The sequence below is a fragment of the Protopterus annectens genome, chromosome 3.part0 (genome assembly GCF_019279795.1).
Source record: "Protopterus annectens isolate FY-2018-M chromosome 3.part0, PAN1.0, whole genome shotgun sequence".
Classification (NCBI taxonomy): Eukaryota; Metazoa; Chordata; order Ceratodontiformes; family Protopteridae; genus Protopterus; species Protopterus annectens.
In genome coordinates, this window is record NC_056731.1 from 1,645,291,071 (window position 1) to 1,645,311,730 (window position 20,660).

The following is a 20,660-nucleotide window of genomic DNA, read 5'->3' on the forward strand; positions in this document are numbered from 1 at the left end:
GATCAAAATGGGCAGTTCCTTCCTGTTTAATGACATCATCAATGTTAATGTATTCCCTGTTGGTGTTCTCACTGGCTGAGCTTGCATAATCACCATCATGATGTCCCCACTCCTGGGAAGAAGGAGGTAAAGGATACACCTTCTTTGATGAATATTCAGTACTATCGCTTTCCAGTTTCTTAACCTTACAAGCCTTGATTTTGTTGATATAATTGTCAATGCTTCTAACTAACTGGTGATGCTCGACCTGATATTGCTCAAAAAGCAAGTCTGTTGTTATAAGCACATCAAATTCTTTAATTTCTTTGATAAGTTCCTCAACCTGTTTAACATTGTGTTTCACTATTAGCTCCATATAATCACAGCCAAAGTGGTCGAATAGAACCAACAAGTCCTGATGGAGGGAAGAATCCCTCCTCAACCCAGTCTGGAATTTCCACATTCTTAAGCCCTTTGGTGCCTGGTTCCGTTTAATACATTCTACCAGGTATACATTCTCTGTTTGGACTTTCCGGACTTTCAACAGTTTATGATAATACAAGTCCAAAAAATCCTTCAATGTTCTATTCACTTGTTGGGCCGTAGGTTGAATAAACATAATAACTTGATGTAGCCAGTCCTCCAAACTAGAACTACCAGGCACCACGTTAGCTGTTGAAATGTTCTGAACATACCCACCTCTCTGTCCTAGAAGCAGAGAGATTCAAGCCATTATCAAAACAACAATCTGCTACCCCAAGAGACAAGAAAAGCTCTAGCCATTCATAAGCTAATGTCAAAAATTGAATACTGCTCATCAGGCATTGTACTGTACTCTGCAGCAAACACACACACACACACACACACACACACACACACACACACACACACACACACACTCACTCACTCACTCACTCACTCACTCACTCACTCACTCACTCACTCACTCACTCACTCCAGGTAGTGGGTAATAAAACATATCACTTTATCTTCCTTGATAGGCCTGGACAGATCATTCTATTGCCTTAAGCACAGTAAACTGTTTAGCAGTTATAGCAAGAGTCACTCTTCATTAAACTTCATGACCTTTAATTCGGTCAGTTGCTCATACTGTCCACCACTAGCACTGCAAATTAAACAAAGACAATTCATTTATCCACAAGGTCAAATTCGGACAATGCTGTCACTCTAGTAAGGTAAGTCTTGTTCAACAAGATAGTAGCAGGAAAAGCCTTCTCTAAGTCAGTTCCAGCAGCCTGGAGCTCATTATCTAAACAGATTCAGAAAATGATAACCTCATAACATTTCAGAAAAGCATTTTTACAACACCTGACTGCAAAAAACAAATGCAAATGCTGTGACACAGGACGAATGACCATGATACAACAACACTTCGAAGCACTTGTTAGCCTTTGTGTATTTTATACAGGAGAAGTGAGAAAGAATTCTGCTGTTGCACTTTGATGCAACTATACTGTATACAAATGGCTACAACAATGTATGTTATTTCTGCCCCTGTATCCACGTATCTGTGTATAAATGAAGCTGTAGTAATGACATAATGTACAACTGGAACTGGTGTGTACCATCATGACATTCAGAAATGTGCTATCTTCATTGTTGTTTGCCTTTGGACTATGAGCAGTAACTGCATATCTGGCCCAGGTCATCGCTGACAATGATCTGTAGACAGTTCATTTACCAGGTTAATAAAGCAAATAAATGTATACAAATTTCAATTATATAAAACATTCTGTTATCCTCTAAACTACTTTCTAATGCTTATGCCTTAGTAGGTAAGTTAAAATTCTCTCTTAGGTTTATCATTCATCTTTTTGGGCCAATTATGCTAATACTTTTAAAATTGACACTGTTTGGTGTGTATTGTGGGATACTTTTTTATGTTGTTGTTTTTGTTCTTCTTTCGGCTTTTCCCAGTTAGGGGTCACCACAGCAGAACTCCGGTCCACTAATGATTAGCAGTAGATTTTTACGATGCCGAGGTGCCAGCTTGATGCCCAACCTTCAATGAAGGCACGCCCATTCATGCATATCTTTCGAACACCACTCGACCACGGTGAGGACATGCAGAATCCACACAGATGGAGCTCCAGCCGAGAATCGAACGGGAGAACCTCTTGCTGTGAGACGACAATGCTACTGCAGCACCACTGCAGCTACCATTGTGGGATACTTGTTATACACAAAAAATGACTGTAAATAATGGTTCTCTCTCACCCTCTAAAAAAACAAAATATTTCTATGTGTGATACATAAAACGATGAAACACAAATCTTGCACTGTTTTTTCATATATACAAAAATTGGTCTGATCAAAATATAAAAAAATGTAATTTAATTTATTACAAAATGATCTACAATGAATGACATTTCACAATGTCCCAACCAAAGTAATGTTTTTTATAAAGAGCAACACTTTTGCAATGCTCATACTTTTGTTTGCCTGGGCAGATTCTGCATATCTCTCCAATAACATTTATTAAATAATGTAACTCTCAATGGTTTCTCTAAAATGATTTTGAAATAAGTGAAAGTTTGTAAATTGCTACCACAGTTCAAGAAATGTTTAATAATTAAAATAGTCTATGGAATTTTTCATTCTAAATTGTTAACTTTTATGAGTTTACCGCATGTACATAACACCGATCCTTAAATCACTGAGACGACAACATTGAAATCGTACATCAACGAAATTTAACGATACTGAAATGCATAACACCAAAAAAACAACTACGGATGTTACACTCCACTCCAGATATCCTACACACTCTTGTAAATATAAACATAACATACCTTCATATTTTTTATGAAAAAAAAATAATCTGAAAAGTTTTCAGTGTATATTGCATAACCTTCTGTAAATTGCATTGAACTTTAAAGGGACAACGTCTATCTACACTAAAACTTCCATTTCCACATATACAAAACAGCCACTTTAGCTTTAAGACCTTCACTAACATCATCTATGCACTTAAAATGCATAATTTAAAAACAAAAATCTAACTTTTCAATGTTTTTGCAGGGGGGGCAAGCCCCCTGCAACACACCCACACCCCCTGAAAATTATATATACCAACTCCGAGATCATACTAGAGTAGAAACAAGGGTAAATTTCCCAGTAATCACTGTACTATAATCTCCATTCAAAAGCTGTGAGTGGTGTGTGACATCTGTACCTGGTTTTTCAATGTTATGCATTTCGGCATTCTAAACTTTCTTTCTTGTGCGATTTCAGTGATGCCATCCCAGAGTTGTTATTTTTGGTGTTATGTACATTTGGTAAACTGACAGGGACCTCAAAAACATACATTTTTCATTTTTAAGTCAATTCCTGACAAGTTGATCTCAGTGAGTTGAATCCTCATCAGTCTACAAATTGGTGCATAACTGAACTTTTTTTACTTCTAAACCTTAAGACTAAATCTTTATTTATATTGTTCAGCATTTGTATTCCTCTGATCTTATTTCATCAATTGTTTCTTTAATCAAAGGACTATGCAACGTTATAGTACTTTTTGTAATCATCATAACTGCCATTTTCTAAATGTTGTACATAGTTCTAATAGGTTTGCCTGTGGATACACAATCTCCTCCGTTTTTCGTCTTTATTTCCTCCTGTGGCATTTTCTTTTTTTTTTTTTAACTAAAAATTTAATAATATGATATATGAGTAGGGAAAAAGGCATATAAAGATCAGAATCTGCCCCAAGCATCATTATACCTGACATGTCGTAGGTTCTTATTCACATAGTAATCTTCTTCTTCTTCTTCTTCATATATGGATGTAACTCAAAAGGTTGAATACTTATGTGGATGAAAAGTCTTGGGGGTGTAAAAAATGAAAGAAAGCACAAACGAGAGAATTCTCATTTATGTGAACCATATAGGGCTGAATTTAGTTTTATGTAGCGAGAGAATTCTCATTTATGTGAATCATATAAGGCTGAATTTAGTTTTATGTAGCAAGAGAATTCTCATTTATGTGAATCATATAGGGCTGAATTTAGTTTTAAGTAGCGAGAGAATTCTCATTTATGTGAATCATATAGGGCTGATTTTAGTTTTATGTAGCGAGAGAATTCTCATTTATGTGAATCATATAGGGCTGATTTTAGTTTTATGTAGCGAGAGAATTCTCATTTATGTAAATCATATAGGGCTGATTTTAATTTTATGCAGAGAGAGAATTCTCATTTATGTGAATCATATAGGGCTGAATTTAGTTTTATGCAGAGAGAGAATTCTCATTTATGTGAATCATATAGGGCTGAATTTAGTTTTATGCAGAGAGAGAATTCTCATTTATGTGAATCATATAGGGCTGAATTTAGTTTTATGCAGAGAGAGAATTCTCATTTATGTGAATCATATAGGGCTGAATTTAGTTTTATGCAGCGAGAGAATTCTCATTTATGTGAATCATATAGGGCTGAATTTAGTTTTATGCAGCGAGAGAATTCTCATTTATGTGAATCATATAGGGCTGAATTTAGTTTTATGTAGCGAGAGAATTCTCATTTATGTGAATCATATAGGGCTGAATTTAGTTTTATGTAGTGAGAGAATTCTCATTTATGTGAATCATATAGGGCTGAATTTAGTTTTATGTAGCGAGAGAATTCTCATTTATGTGAATCATATTAGGCTGAATTTAGTTTTATGCAGCGAGAGAATTCTCATTTATGTGAATCATATAGGGCTGAATTTAGTTTTATGCAGCGAGAGAATTCTCATTTATGTGAATCATATAGGGCTGAATTTAGTTTTATGCAGCGAGTGAATTCTCATTTATGTGAATCATATAGGGCTGAATTTAGTTTTATGCAGCGAGAGAATTCTCATTTATGTGAATCATATAGGGCTGAATTTAGTTTTATGCAGCGAGAGAATTCTTATTTATGTGAATCATATAGGGCTGAATTTAGTTTTATGCAGCGAGAGAATTCTCATTTATGTGAATCATATAGGGCTGAATTTAGTTTTATGTAGCGAGAGAATTCTCATTTATGTGAATCATATAGGGCTGAATTTAGTTTTATGTAGCGAGAGAATTCTCATTTATGTGAATCATATAGGGCTGAATTTAGTTTTATGTAGCGAGAGAATTCTCATTTATGTGAATCATATAGGGCTGAATTTAGTTTTATGTAGCGAAAGAATTCTCATTTATGTGAATCATATAGGGCTGAATTTAGTTTTATGTAGTGCAGGTAAGCAGGAGTATGTAGAAAAATGAATGTTTGAATAAAAAAGTGATGAGTATGAAGATGTGCAGTTGTGTATGTCCAAGTGTTGGTGGGTTGTTAGAGTGAAGATTTGGTAAGGGGATACATTCATTCCTGTGTATGTTTTGTGCTGCATGTGTTCTGTGCCTTTCTTTTTGTGTAGGGGTACTGAATGATCCTCTTGTTCTACCCTCATTCTTACTGCACTACATTATAAGTTCAACTTCCTTCTTCCTCATTTAGTTCTAAACTCTACCCTCCCAGGCCTACAATTCTTTGAAGCTTCTTCTCCATACCTTTCAACTTCTTAGTGCAAGAAATCTGGACAAAGCCCAACAAAATGGGGGGGGGGGGTCAAAGGGCCCAAAAATATATTTTAAAAAACATATTTTAAATATTGCTCTTATAAACTTAGATAGTTGCTAAAATAACAGGGTTTGTTTTAACATACATTTTCTGAAGGATATGAATCCTGAAACTCAAATGTGTCATTATTTTACTGACTTCAGTCCTCAGATCATCCCAGTGATTTGCCAGAAAACCACAAATTTTATGAGGAACAGACCAAAAATAAGAGCCAAATATCAGACAGTTGAGAGGTATGTTCTGCTCACTTTTGTCTCTCTTTAATGTGTTATTCTCTCCAAACATATACTACACAATCCTACAAAGTTCCTTCTGTTTTCATATCTGCTGATTGAGACCTTCCCGAGACTGCTACAAAACAGCTTTAATGGTTCAATAAACCAAACACCCAAGCACGCAGCTTATATCTGCTGATCATGGACTGTACAATGCCCTCTTAATAAAGTACTTTTATAGGTTCATAGGTAACAACTAGACTAGCTGCTATAGCAGGCCATTTTAAGCCTAGCCAGTTTCACTTTCTATGCTCAAATGAACTTATCTCATTTGGCTAGAGACTGCCCTTAACCATCCCATGGTTGATAAATATATATTAGCCCTAATAAGAATAATGGGGATCATGTCACAGATAATTTGAGGGGACCCATGCATGGGATAAAGCATTTAGGAGATGCCTTTGTTTATCAGTAGTACAGGGGGTGGTCCTGGGATAAATGTTCTGTTTCCCATCCGTAGATCTAAGTTACATGTGAATATGGAGAGGGATGAACTTTGTTTTATGTGGATAGGGAGTTTGATCCACACCAGCAGTATCCACTGCAAAATATACCTGTCCCTCCAAACCATTATGTTGATGTTGCAGAAAAGGTATAGATCCCTAGACCAAGTATTTTTTTATGACATTTGACTTGCTGATGTCCATAAATCCATCAGTAATGGGTTGGAGGATGCCTTGTATGCCAGGGACAAGTCAACTCTTAGCAGTCTGTAGGATACTGAGTATAGTAACAGGGCTTTGAGTTAGCCTATGTATGATGTATTGCTTAGCCCATGTATCCTTTTAGTAAGGTATCTGTGTGGAAGTTCCATGTGTTGCAGGTATCTGGATTTTAAAAGCATTTGTTATTCTTGGAAAGAGATAATTTAAATTTGCATAGGTCTGTATTCTGTATCGTAGATTTTTACATTTTCATTCTTTTTGTCTTACTCATGCCATCCCTATATAAATATTTTATATATATATTTTATATATATATATATATATATATATATATATAAATGTTATATATATGTATATATATATATATATATATATATATATATATATACATACATATATATATATATATATATATATATATATATATATACATACACACATATATATATATATATATATATATATACATTCACACACACACACACACACACACACACACACACACACACACACATAGACATATAAATATTTCAGACACTGGCAATATCCCTCTAAGCTGCCAATATACCAAAACAGTTGTTCCCGTAATAAGTGGACATTTTATATATACATATATTTATTCACACACATAAAGTCATTCAGATATTTCAGGCATGGGCAATAATGCCCTTCTAACCTGCCAATATACCAGAACAGTTGTTCCCATAATAAGTGCCCAGCTGTTTTAAAAATATCTAAATTTGGGCTTGCCTCAATGTAATTTGATATTCTATTCCATGCATCAGCTACCCTCTCAGAGAACCAATTAGCACATTTTTCATTCCTATAGAATCTTCTACATAGATTGACTGATGATTCTCTACTACTTTTTAATAATCCCCAAAATTCCCATAGGTGGTTGCCTCTAAATGCCATATATACTTGAATGGGTCCCCTTCAAAATATCGAATCCTCACATGATCAAATCCTGCTTCATCGAGATTACTCCATTGAATCCTCAGTTCATCAAACTCCTGGAGCAGCAAAAATCAACCCTGGGAAAAGAACCACTTGGCCACCATGGTGAACCTTGCCCTTTCCCCACTGTAGCGCAATCTCAGAGTTGTTTTATTTAGTTAGTGGGAGTATGAGGGGAAAAATTGGGGTTGATTTTCGTTGTTCCAGGAGTATGATGAACTGAAGGTTTGACAGAGTAGTCTCGATGAAATAGGATTCCATCATGTGAGGATTCAATATTTTGAAGGGGATCCACTTAAATATGGTCTCCTCTTACATATTTTTATGGGACACTGTACAATGTTTAGATATTTTAGTCTTTCATAATAACTTAAATTTTCACATCTATTGAGACACTTAGTATATTTCCACTGTACACTTTCTGTTTACTCATGCTTGTTTTCTTAATAAGGATTCCATACTGTTATTCCATACTCAAGTTTGGGTCTAATATAACTAACAAACAATGACTTCATTATGTCTGATTTCCTAGACTCTATAAACCTTTTTATACAACCTATAGTTCTATAACTGTCATTAACCAATCGGTTGATAGGGTTAGAAAAACTCAAAGCTGGATCTACGCATATACCCAGGTCTTTAAATGAATCTACAGTTTCAATCATGGTCAATTCTGTCAAGCTATTTTGCAGACATAGTCTGTCTGTAACACATGTAATCAGTTTACCCAATTTCAAGTTATCTGCATACAGACTCTAGAACACCTCAGATGAAAAAGATACAGCTGAAAGATACATTCTAAACAAGTAAGGGCCTAGGAAACAGCCCTGTGGACACCCAACTGTAACCTGGAATTTCACCTGTCCAATTGCTGTATGATACTTGCCATGTCCTATTTGTAAGCTATGCAGCTATCCATATTAGCAAGAATACATCAATACCAAGTTGTAATAATTTATTGATCTGTCTTTTGTATATGACCCTATCAAATGCTGAAGTTAAATCTATATAAATTACATCACAGCATAATTTTTCATCCATAGCTGTTATTATACTGTTATATAACATTGTGTTACAGGTGGTAATAGATCTATTTTCAACATATGCATGCTGACATATGGTTTCAAGTCCCAACCTTTCCAATTCTGACAATAATGTATCCAATATAACCTTCTCCATTATTTTTCCACAACATGAAAGTAAACTTATGGGATTGCATGACTCTGAGTTTGTCCTACTTTCCTTTAACTTAAAGACAATTTTAACAAGTGCATATCTCCAATCATGAGGAACTCTCCATATTCATACAACCTAGTAAATAACAGCTATAATGGTGTTGTAAGTTCATGCCAAAGTATTCTGAGGTCATTATTACTAATTCCATAGTCTCCCAGTGCTTTGTTTGGATCCAGTTTGTGTGGTTCTTTTTCAATATAATCCTGATGTCAATAGTATAATTTATCACTCCCTTTGTGGAGCCAAACTGCTTTACATAAGATTTTCTAACTATATCTATAATCTGTTGTGTCACATAGTTTATCAATGTGCATGTCTTTACTCCTACCACATTTTATGTATCAGTAAAATATCTTCCTATTATACTCAATATCATTTATAAAATGTTCTTCATATTTGTTTTGATCTTGTCTCACACTATGTTTAATTTTGTCTGCCCGCCTTGTTTATTTCAGTATTCAAAGTCTTTGTTTAACCTATTTTCCATTTCTTATATTTTTTTCTATCACCTTAATCAAATATCTTGTTCTTATGGAAATACATCCGCCAGATGTTGTGTGCTTAGAGCCTGATGTTAAACATTTGTTTGATGTTTTGCATTCATACAATTTCTCTTCCCAAACCTTCCACATTCCTTCTGCAGTTTTTTTCGACTGAATGCATCACTCCAATTCGTTTTATATAGGGATTATTTTGCTTCCAAATAATCTGTTATTAATGTTCTGTGTATTGGTTTAGATTTCAGTTTGGCAGAATTGTCTAACAAGAAATTAACCTTTATAACCTGATGATCTCTACATAGCAATGGTCGTAAACCTGACATGAAATAACAGTAATTTCTTTAGGAACAAAAACAATGTCAAGTATGTTTTGTTCCCTTGTAGACTTTTTTACAATCTGAAGCAGTTGTTACACCTGAACATATGTTGTGAATAATTTCTTTACTAATGTTGTTTAATCAATATTATTCCAGTCTGTTTCCAGTAAATTTAAGTCCTCAGCCGCTATTATTCTTCCCTCCTGTGTTTCATCAAGAAATGTATGAATTCCTTTAGATCATCAGCATTTGACTTTGGTGGTCTATACACTCCCAACAATGATTAAATGTTCATGGGTCATCTTTAATTTCACAGTTACAAAATCTGCAGTATTGGCATTATCATTGAACATGTAATAATCACAGATCTCATAACAATCTTTAATCCCTATCATACATAACACCTCCACCTGATTTTTTGTTATAATGTTTTTTATAGTAAAAATATTTATACCCTGATGGAACTGATTTCCAGTCATAGTTTTTTTAACTATGTTTCACAAAAACTAACAAAATCAATGTTATGGGACCATAGCAAATTTTCCAATAAAAAAAAAAATTATTAATGCTCCTAGAACTAACAAGCATCAGAGATGCATCAAATGTTGCTATCTGAAAACTGTTTAATTTTCAACCTGGCAAAAATCTTGCCTTGTGTTCGTCAAATATTGCAAAATACCTGCTGCAAAAATTCTCTTCCCTGATCCTGACAAGTGCACACCATCCTGTCTGTACCCATGTGCCCAAAATTAGGCTTGGATGCTCTACACATTTCCATTTTTTAAAACTGGGATATTTTTTTTTGTTCATCTAGGTATTTAAACAAAAAATCTTTTCATTCACTGTGACTTGACTCTCCTTTCTATATGTGATTTATGAAAAATATGCCCCAACACATACAAGTTATGCCATTTAAGATGGCTGTAAGTTCCCTACTAACAGTCAATGAGTCCTTGTGGATAAGATCATTTGTACCAACATGAATAAATACAGCTCCATACTTCCTTACATTAAGGCATTCTAAGACCTGTCTCACAGCCTCTGTTCTTGCTCCTGGCAAACAAAACGCTATTAGATGTTCATTATCTTCTCTGTAAATGTAAGTATTAGTTCCTCTAATAATTGAATCTCCAATTGCAAGAATATCTTTTCTGACCAGATCTGAAGAATCTTCATCTTCTCATTCAGTACAATTTGCTCAGTCAGTTGTTACAAAGGAACAATCTTCGTCACCATTAGTCTTATTAGTCCCACTGTTTTCATTGCATATTACATTTCCAAGCATACAGTTCTCATCCAGCTGGCTTTGTACTTCCACAGCCTGAGCCATCTTGTCAGCTTCTGTCTTTATCCTCTGTTTTCTTACAGTAATGTTCTTCAGTCCTTCCAAGTTCCTATAGATAGACAGAGATATGTGTGTGTGTGTGTGTGTGTGTGTGTGTGTGTGTGTGTGTGTGTGTGTGTGTGTGTGTGTGTGTGTGTACAACATACAACCCCCTAACACACTCAGGAGGTTAGCTCTTTAGCTGGCATTGTGGTGTCACAATTAAACTATCCTAATTAATGAAGAAACTGTATGGTCACATTTTAACACAAAGCTGCATTACAGAGGCACACAGTGGTTAGCATAGCTGCTTCACAGCACTTCTCCTGTATGATTCTTGGCTAGGATGTCTTCTGTCCAGTGTCTGCGCATCCTTCCTGCGTCAGAGTTTTCACTAGGTATTCCTGTTCCGTCATAGGTAAGTTTTCAATCCCATAAATTATCCATAAGTTGTGCATTCCACATGAAATTGAGTGTAAGTGTGCATTCTCCAGTGGTTGGGGGTCTATATTATAACTTCAAAGCTGTAAAACTTTGAAAGTTAAAATATCAAACCCACTACATCAAAGGATGAAAACAGCGAAGCCCCGGAACATCGAAATCTTACCTATGGCAAGATTTCGGTGGGCCATTCCATGGCTTTGCTATTTCCTCCACTGTGGTGTGATAGTTAGGGACCTTAGAGTTAGGGTGCGGGTTAAAATAAGTGGATAGCTAGTAATGTATGTAAGGTGTAGTGTAGGGTTGGGTTTTGTTAACTGTATGTGTGTGTTAATCAGTTTGTTTGTGTAAAGTTTCGTAGGGTATGTGTACGATTGTTACGGACCTTAGGGTTAGGGTGCGGGTTAAGGTAAGTGGATAGTTAGGAATGTATGTATGGTTTAGTGTAGGGTTGGGGTTTTTTAACTGTATGTGTGTGGTTTATTTATTTTGGTGTGCTTGTGTTGTGTGTATGTTTCTCCGAACAGCAAATTATTTCCCTGGGAAAAAATTTGCTGTTCTGAGTGTTCAATGTTATCATAATTTGAAATTCCAAGTTCGAACTTATGGTGTTCGATATTTTGAAATTTCGAATATATGATATAAACCCAGTGGTTGGTCCTCCATTCGGGGTGACTTTCTGTTCTTTGTGCCTTCTGAGTGCAGAATAGGCTCTGTCTCCCTCTGATGTACTACAAATTTAGGAAGTAGTCAGATAATGAGGAATAAATTAATATATTATAGTGGAAGGAAGTGTAATCATATGTTTGTAGGTATTTTAATGAAATTCATCTAATCTTATGCATCTGGAGTGTTTCTCCCCTGGAATCTGCTGAAAATGGGCTATGTTCCAGTCAGACTTTTCCAGTAAACAAATGTTAAATAAATAAATGTGGGAATAGTCTCAATTAAATGGGTTGTAGCATGAAGCTTATGTTCTATGTTACAACCCCTCATAAAAATAAGATTTGAAGGCTTATATTTTTGAGAGTTTTTTTTCTTCCAAAAGATGTCTCAAATAAATACTATGACCACAGGGCTTCTGGTTTGAGAATCTCTCACCTCCTTTAAATTTCTGAAGCATCATATCCCACTAGTTTTGAGATGCTTACATTTAATAATTTTGCTTCCAGTTCTGTCGTGGTTTGTGCAATAATTGTAAAAAAAGGATATGTCATATGTGGCATTTTGGAAATCTGAACCAGGAATTTGCAAAAACCATCAGGAGAAACTCATAATTTATTTTATTTAAAGTTATTAGAGTATATAGTAGAATGTATTGCTAAATATCCCTCAGTGTTGTCTCCTCTTAGACTCAGTCACTATCTTCCTTCATAGAGCAGAGCCTGTGGTCACTACATATGACCTCGATATTGCAGGAGCTCTGTCACAAAGCCCTACACCTACAAGTTTGTAAGACTTTTTGTCATCGTTTTATAGCCTACCGTCTCTATATCTGACCTCAATATTGCAGGAGCTCTGTCACAAAAGGGTCTATATTATGAGATTGAATGTTTAGGTGGCTGAACACCTAAACATCGAACTCGTAATATCAAACCGTAAAACAGTAAACAGTGCAGGGAAGGACAACTGTTGGCCACAAAAAAAAAAACATAACTTTACACCCAATCTAAGTGGTGGGCTTTTCCCCCCACACCCCCCAACTAAATATACCAACTACAAGATCATTCTACAGTACACAAAAGGCAAAATCCAGCGAACGGCCAAGGGAAATCATCCATTCACCGTTTTTTACATCCGATATTATGGGTTTGATGTTTAGGTGTTCAGTCACCTGAACATTCAATCTCGTAATATAGACCCATCATAAAGCCTAGACCTACAAGTTTACTGAGACTTTTGTCATTGTTTCACATAAGCAGATTTATCATGAAGAACCTTGCTGAGTATTAACTTCAGTCACTGTCTCATTTTGCTTGTCCAGTAAACTGTACTGCATATGCAGGTTATTTAGTCTCAGGAAATGACAGAAAATCTATTTTACTTGCATCTATTGTTAATTGCTTTGCTCTGACTCTAAAGTGATTGCTCTCAGTTATAAATTGACCTGAGGATGGGAAACCTACTCTGCTCAGCCTCACTGCACTCACCTTCACTTCACTCTACCTCCAAGTCCCACACATACACCTCCTTTACTATAATATTATACTTACTACATACATATTTCACTGGTGGCTCTTATTCCAAAGCTGTCCCCAAATGACCCTTCTACTTCTGTACATACACTTCTGTTTCTTGTTTTTTTTACTTCTTTATCTCTTTTTAATGTTTATCCCCATTCCCAACTTTCTCCCTCCCATACTGCTTTGTACTATATCCATTTATAATCGCACCCTCCCTATTAGTACCTATCTATTCCACATTATATCCTTTTCTTTTCCCAAATAAACCCTCATTTTTTAACTACATCATTATACTCTAGCCTTTAATACCCCTCTATTCCTTACATTCCATAGAAGATACTAGGACAACCTATTTCTCTTCTTTTATAGAAAATACCCCTGTCATTACCTATCCTCTTCCACCTTTCAGAATCCGCCATCACTAAATCTGCTACTGTCCTGCAACTTAATTGCTACTGCCAGACTCATCTAGTTAATTATGCTACTCTTCAGCTTATCCCCTATTCTTCTACTCCTACTGTACCATCTGTCATCCTACCATGACTCAATAATATATCACATCTCTCCAATTCTGTCCCAACCACCTATCCATTCTTCCTCTTGACACTCTCCATACATTGCACCAAACCTATTTCATATTGCACCTCAACTTTATTCCAAATGTAGACTAATTAATTGCACTGCAACTCACACCAAAACAAAATTTAGTGCAAGAATTCTCTCCAAAAAATAAGTATGCATTATTCCCAAATATACTAAAATCCTTCCAGGAGGAGATGTTCACCCTAATACTGGCCCTACCTATCACAATGAACACAAAGATAATTCTGGTCCACATACTTCTGTAACCCAACAACAGCCAATCCCCAACCCTGGTGATCTAATTTTTGCTGCAATAAATGTTAGAAGTATAAGAAATAAAACTCCTGAACTACATGCCTGGATTACCCAACATAAGCCTGATGTTCTTGCTGTAACTGAAACTTGGCTTAAACCCAGCATAATTGACTCTAAAGTTATACCTCCTGGCTACAATATCATATGTATTGACCATATAAAAAGGAAAGGTGCTGGTATTGCTTTAATATTTCCTAATACCTACCACATTTCTCCTTACAGCAAACCAACAACAAAATTCATTTCAGCAGAGCTTCTTATTGCTTTTCTTAAAATAAACAATTACAAACAAATATGTATTACTGCCCTTTACATCCCTCCTGGTGACATACAGCTATACTGGAAGATATCCTACAAAGGATATCCTTAACATTTCCACAAGAAATATGTGAAAAATAGGTGATGTGAATGTCAATTGGTTGGACATAAATTCTAACTCCCCTACTTCTAGCATGATCTTATATGGTTTCACGCAACTAATTAATAGCCACAAACATTATAGCAAGACATCAAATCAACTATTAGACTGGATCCTAATATCAGACCCTAGCAAATACTCCGTCATAGGTATAATATCAGTCTTTCTCAGTCATCAATTCCCAATCTATACAACTAGACATCTCACACATCCAGTTAAACAGCATACTTGCAAAACAACACATAACCTAGACATCTCACACATCCAGTTAAACAGCATACATGTAAAACAACACATAACCTTTCCAAGTTTAACCCAGAAGTGTTCATTATTTATTTATTTATTTATTTATTTACATTTGATTACTGGGCAGTTGTCTGGCTGGGCTGTATATCAATCTTATCTCCCTCACCAAAATACTTGAACATGTATTCAAAAACAATTGCTAGACTATCGCCTGCAGGAAGAACTCTAATCCCCTACACAACATGGCTTCTGTCCTTCCCATAGTACTACCACTGCCCTTCTAACCTATACAGATACTGTCAATAAAGCTAAAGATAATAGCAAACTAGTTTCATCCTTATTTCTAGACTTGCCTAAAGCCTTTGATAGAGTTTTATTTATTTATTTATTTATTTATTTCACATTGTTGACCGGGAGTGTCCAGCTGAGCTATTGCCCTTTTTCAACGGAGGCCCGGGGAGAAAAGCTCCAAAGATATGCAACGCAATAAAAATAGCAATACAGATACATTTCAATAAAAATAGCAATAGAGAATTATAGTAATTAAAATATGTAAGCTGCATACATGTATATTGTTGACAGATAAAACAGTAATATAAACAAAAAGGAGAATGCTAAAAAAGTAGAATAAGTTGTATGTTTTGGTTTAAAAAGAGAGTGGAGTAAATATAAGGTTTTGTATGCAGAGTAGCAGAAACTTAAAAGGTTACAAAAGAATTTCAGGGAGCAGAGTATAGAAGAAGCTTTGGAGGTTGCATAGGAAGCATAGGATGAAGTAGTTAATGGTAAGTTTTAGTAAGTTAGTTTGACTGTACTGTAAAGGGGGTAGTAATCAGGGGAAGGTGAGTACAATGACAGGACCAGTGTTTTTTAAAGTGGTGTTTGGTTGCTAGGTTAAATTTTTTGGGGTGAGTCAGGGACCTTATTTCTAGTGGGAGTTTGTTCCATGCAATAGAGGGATGATAGCTATATAAGTGGCATCCTGCATTGGATTTGGGTTTATGGATTTTTATTAGGTCTTCAGTTGAGTTTCGGAGAAGTCTGGTAGGGGAGTAGTGAGAGATGAGAGAAGATAGACTTGAGCAGAAATCAGGCTGATGTAGGATGGAGTGTATGATTTGGAGTTGAGATTGTAGGAACAGGTGAAGTAGTTTGGGCCAGTTCAGGTATTTTAGGGAGAGACAGTGGTGAAATTTATATGTTTGTTGAGCTGCAAATCTAGCTACTTTGTGGTAGGTTGATTCTAATTTGGTAAATAGGGAGGAGTTCAGATTTATGAGTATTTGGGAACAATAGGTTAAGCATGGTAGAAGGGAGGCATAGGTAAGAGAAATCCTAGCTTCAGTAGTTAGGAATTTGTTGTTCCTGTGCAGTAGTCCTAGCTTTTGGTGGGTTTTTTGATGCAATTCTTAATGTGAAGATCGAATTTTAGTTGGTCGTTAATGGTAATGCCAAGGATTTTTCTGCTAGTTTTGACTTCTATAGGAGTATTGTTTAGGGACCTTTTGGAAAAGGAAAGTTTATTGTGGTTTGCAGATTTGGGTAGAAAGAGTAGTCATTTTGTTTTCTTAGCGTTGAGGATGAGCTGATTATTAATGAGCCATGTCTCTACTGAGTTGAAAGATGTCTGGCTATTTGTTAAGAGTTCTAAGGGGGAATTAGCAACAGTTATGACTGTAGAGTCATCTGTGTATTGGACAATGTTAGAATGAGGACAAGAGGAGTGGAGTGAGTTGATGAATATATTAAAGGGTAGAGGTCCTAGAATGGAACCTTGGGGATCACCAGTTCTTACTGAGAGAGGGGTAGATAGTGCTGAGTCCTATCGTACTGACTGCAGCCTATCAGAGAGATAGCTAGAGAACCATGCAACTGTATCAGGGGAGATGTTTAGGTCTACAAGTTTACTAAGAAGCAGAGTGTGTGAGACAGTGTCAAAAGCCTTAGAAAGTTCAAGGATTAGACAGGATATGAGTTTGTGATCATCTTTATCCAGGGCTAAGGTGTTGAGAAATGATAGTAGAGCTGGGTTGTACTATGCTTGGGATGGAAGCCATGCTGTGTTGGAGTGAGAAGTTTTTCTTGTAAGAGATAATGCATACCTTGTTTGTTTATACATTTCTCAAGGGTTTTGGAGAGAGGGGAGAGGACAGTTACCTCCTTTATGAATAGAAAGAGTGTAAAACTGTTTCCAAATAGAAGGAACTTTAGACTCAGAGATGGAGTGATTGATTAGTATAGATACAGGCATAGCAAGGGAATGTGCAGCAATCCGGAGAAAGTAAGAAGGAATATTGTCTGCTGATTACAGAGCATGGTTTGAGCTTTGAGAGTAGAGTTCTGATATAGTCAGTGGAGACAGGTTTGAGAGAGAAGGAGTTTACTGAGATAGTGGTTGGTAGGTGTATAGGGAGGTTTGAAGTGTTGTTTGAGAGGTTGGGGTTAAATAGTTTGGAAATGGATTTGATAAAGTAGGTGTTGAAGTTATTGGCAGTTTCTTCTGGTGACGTGTCAGGACATGGGTTTGATGAAGTTGGGTTACCTGGATGTAGTATTTGGTTTATAGCATTCCAGAATTTTTTTTGGATCAGATTTTAATGTTTTGGGGGATTATAATAAAAGTCTTTTTTGCCTTTGTTGATAAGTTTTTTTGCCTGATTTCTAAGTTATTTATACTTTAGTATAGTTTACTTTATGGTATACTTTAGTTTGTCATAGCAAACGTCTTCAAATGTCCTCACTAGGTCTCTCTCAGCCCACCCTTCTGTGGTTCAAAAGCTACCTGTCCAATAGGTATCAGTCAGTAAAATGGCACTCTGTGCTCTCTCCTTACCTCCCAGTCACCATTGGTGCGCCACAAGGCTCTATCATTGGTACCTTCTTCTTTAACATTTTCACAAACACTCTCTATGCTTTCACACAATACGCAGATGATTCCACTCTCATTTGCACATCTGACAATGTGGTACACCTTCAGAAAATTACTCAGGAAGTTTCAGCAGCCACTGAAACATGGCTTCATAACTCACAACTCATGCTCAACCCAAAAAAGACCAAACTACTACATTTTTCCCTAAATCCCTATCTCATGAAAAAAATAACTTTAAAATCCTCTCTCTTGATATTCCAACCATTGAAGTCACTTCACATAGCAAACTATTTTGGTGATACCTGGATGATAATCTTATGTTTGACCTGCATATACAAAATTGCATAAGAAAAACCCATCAAAAACTAGGGATGTTTTACAGAGCCAAATATTTTCTCACCGATGCAATTAAAACTACACTTGCCACTACTTATCTCCTCCCCACTCTTCTTTATGGCGTTCCCATCCTTACTAACCTCCAGGCTTCACAAAAATTGAAACTTGAACAATGTTATAACAGTTCCCTATTAGATGAACGAATGCTTAAAATGTCGAGTACGACATACTCGACAGCTTTTAAGCGAGCGTTCATCTAAGCGAAACCTAAGAATGTCAAAACAAGGAGTTTCGAAAAGTTATAGTTGGCCAACTGTCAGGAAGCTAACGGCTGATGTCAGAATGTTCACCTTGTCTAGATATTCTTATAGTCTTCCACTGTGGTGCGGTCTCATCATTCACCCTGTGTAATATTATGACAGTCCTCCACTGTGGTGCGATCTCGCAATTGGTATATTTAAAGTAGGGGGTGTGGGGAGCTGTGCCCCCAACATTGGGGTGTGTGAGGGGCAAAGCCCCCACTTTATTTTGTTTGTTGATTTGTTTTCTGGTTTGACTCTTAGTTTTGATTTGATTTGTTTTGGGGTTTTTTTGTTTTGTTTTTTTGGGGGGGGTTGTAATGGTGTATAGTATATTTTAGCTGTCAGCCATTGACTTCCTGACGGCTGGCCAACTATAAGTTTTCGAAACTCTTTGTTTTGACATTATGGGGTTTCGCTTTGATGAACTTTTGCTTAAAAGCTGTCAAGCACGTCGTACTCGACATTTTCAGCGTTTGTTCATCTAATATAGACCCATTATAACAAAGTTGCTAAATTTGCACCACATACCCCTTTCAGAGCCCACCACTGTATAGCACTGAAAAGCCTAAATTGGTTAGAACTGCCACATCAACACAACTTCTTACCACTTATAAAATTATCCAGCGTCCAGCTGCCTGTACAGCACTAAAAACATTCAGCACAACTATGTTCCCAGTCGGTCATTGTAATCCACTGACTAAAACTCCTGTCTATTTATAAACCTAGCAAATCTGCTAGGCATTGTCTATACTTGTATATGGTTGGTAAGGCCTGGAATTCCTTACCTGTATCCATCAGGTCTATACCCTCCTATCTTTCAAAACCACTCTGAAAGACTTCCTAGCTAAAATCTGTGTCTGTTCTTGCTCAAAACCAGGATAACCTATATCCCTAAATGTGAACAAGTGCCTTTTCATTCCTTATACCTCCTTACTCCCCCTTCTTCATTTACTTCCTTACTGCTATCTTATTCTCTTCTCTTCTCTGACTTTCTCTCTAAATATACCGTAAGCCAGTGTTTCCCTCACTTCATATTGCAATTCCTGTTATATTACACTAACTTCCTTTAACTTCTCTACAACCTGTCTAAAAGTTCTGTAATATTAAAGGATTGTCATATACCTTGTATCAATTCTTATCCAATGTTTTTATATTATGTTGAATTTGTTATAATTATTTAAACAGTAGATGTTTTTGTTTTATTTTTGAAGATTGTAAAATTATTGTTTTTAAATGTTTTGTAATAATTTGGAGCTTTTCTCCCTGGGCCTCCGCTGAAAATGAGCTTCTACACAGTCAGACTTTCCCAGTAATCAAATGTCAATAAATAAACAATAAATAATTATATAGCTGCAAACATTACATTGAAGAAACAGAAGGGCAAACTATTTTTACTTGCTAATGTCTGCAATTTTCATCCTTTTACAATAAAAGTGTTACTGTTTTAAATACAATACTTTTAAGCAAAACCCTGGTATTTCAAAAATGAACATGACAGCACAATAATTAACTAGTTTCAATATGAACATTAATCACTGAAATGCCTTAGATGCAATCCAAGAAATGCCTTAGAAGTGTCACAGTTGTATTATGTTCTTTTTCTTTTTATATTTATCTATTTGGTCTTTACCTGTGTCACCTGGGGTTGTTTCTACAAGTCTCTAACTTTTTTCACACACCTAGGCTTCAACCACCACATCTATCACAGCTGGCTGTCCCAAGCAGTAGAGAACCATGCATCCTTAAATGATTAAAAAAAGGGTGTAGTGGGTACAGGGGGACATGCCCTGTGGCCAAGAGAGATGAATGTGATTTTACTTGAATTGTTTTACTTTACTATCACTCTTACTGCTGCCATGTTCATGGAGTCTGGGACAATAGCCAACCAGCCTGTAGCACCCTTTTTATATACTTCCAGTTAACACCCATAGCTCCTTATGGCATCCAGACCTTTCTTGGGTCTGACTTTTTAACTAAGTGACTTACCAGCTTATAATAAGAAGGATTCAAAACAGCAAGGATTTACTAATAAAATGACACTAAGATTGTCAATCTAAGATATATTGCAGTAGAAAAGCCTTAATTATCCTTGGCTTTTTAAGTT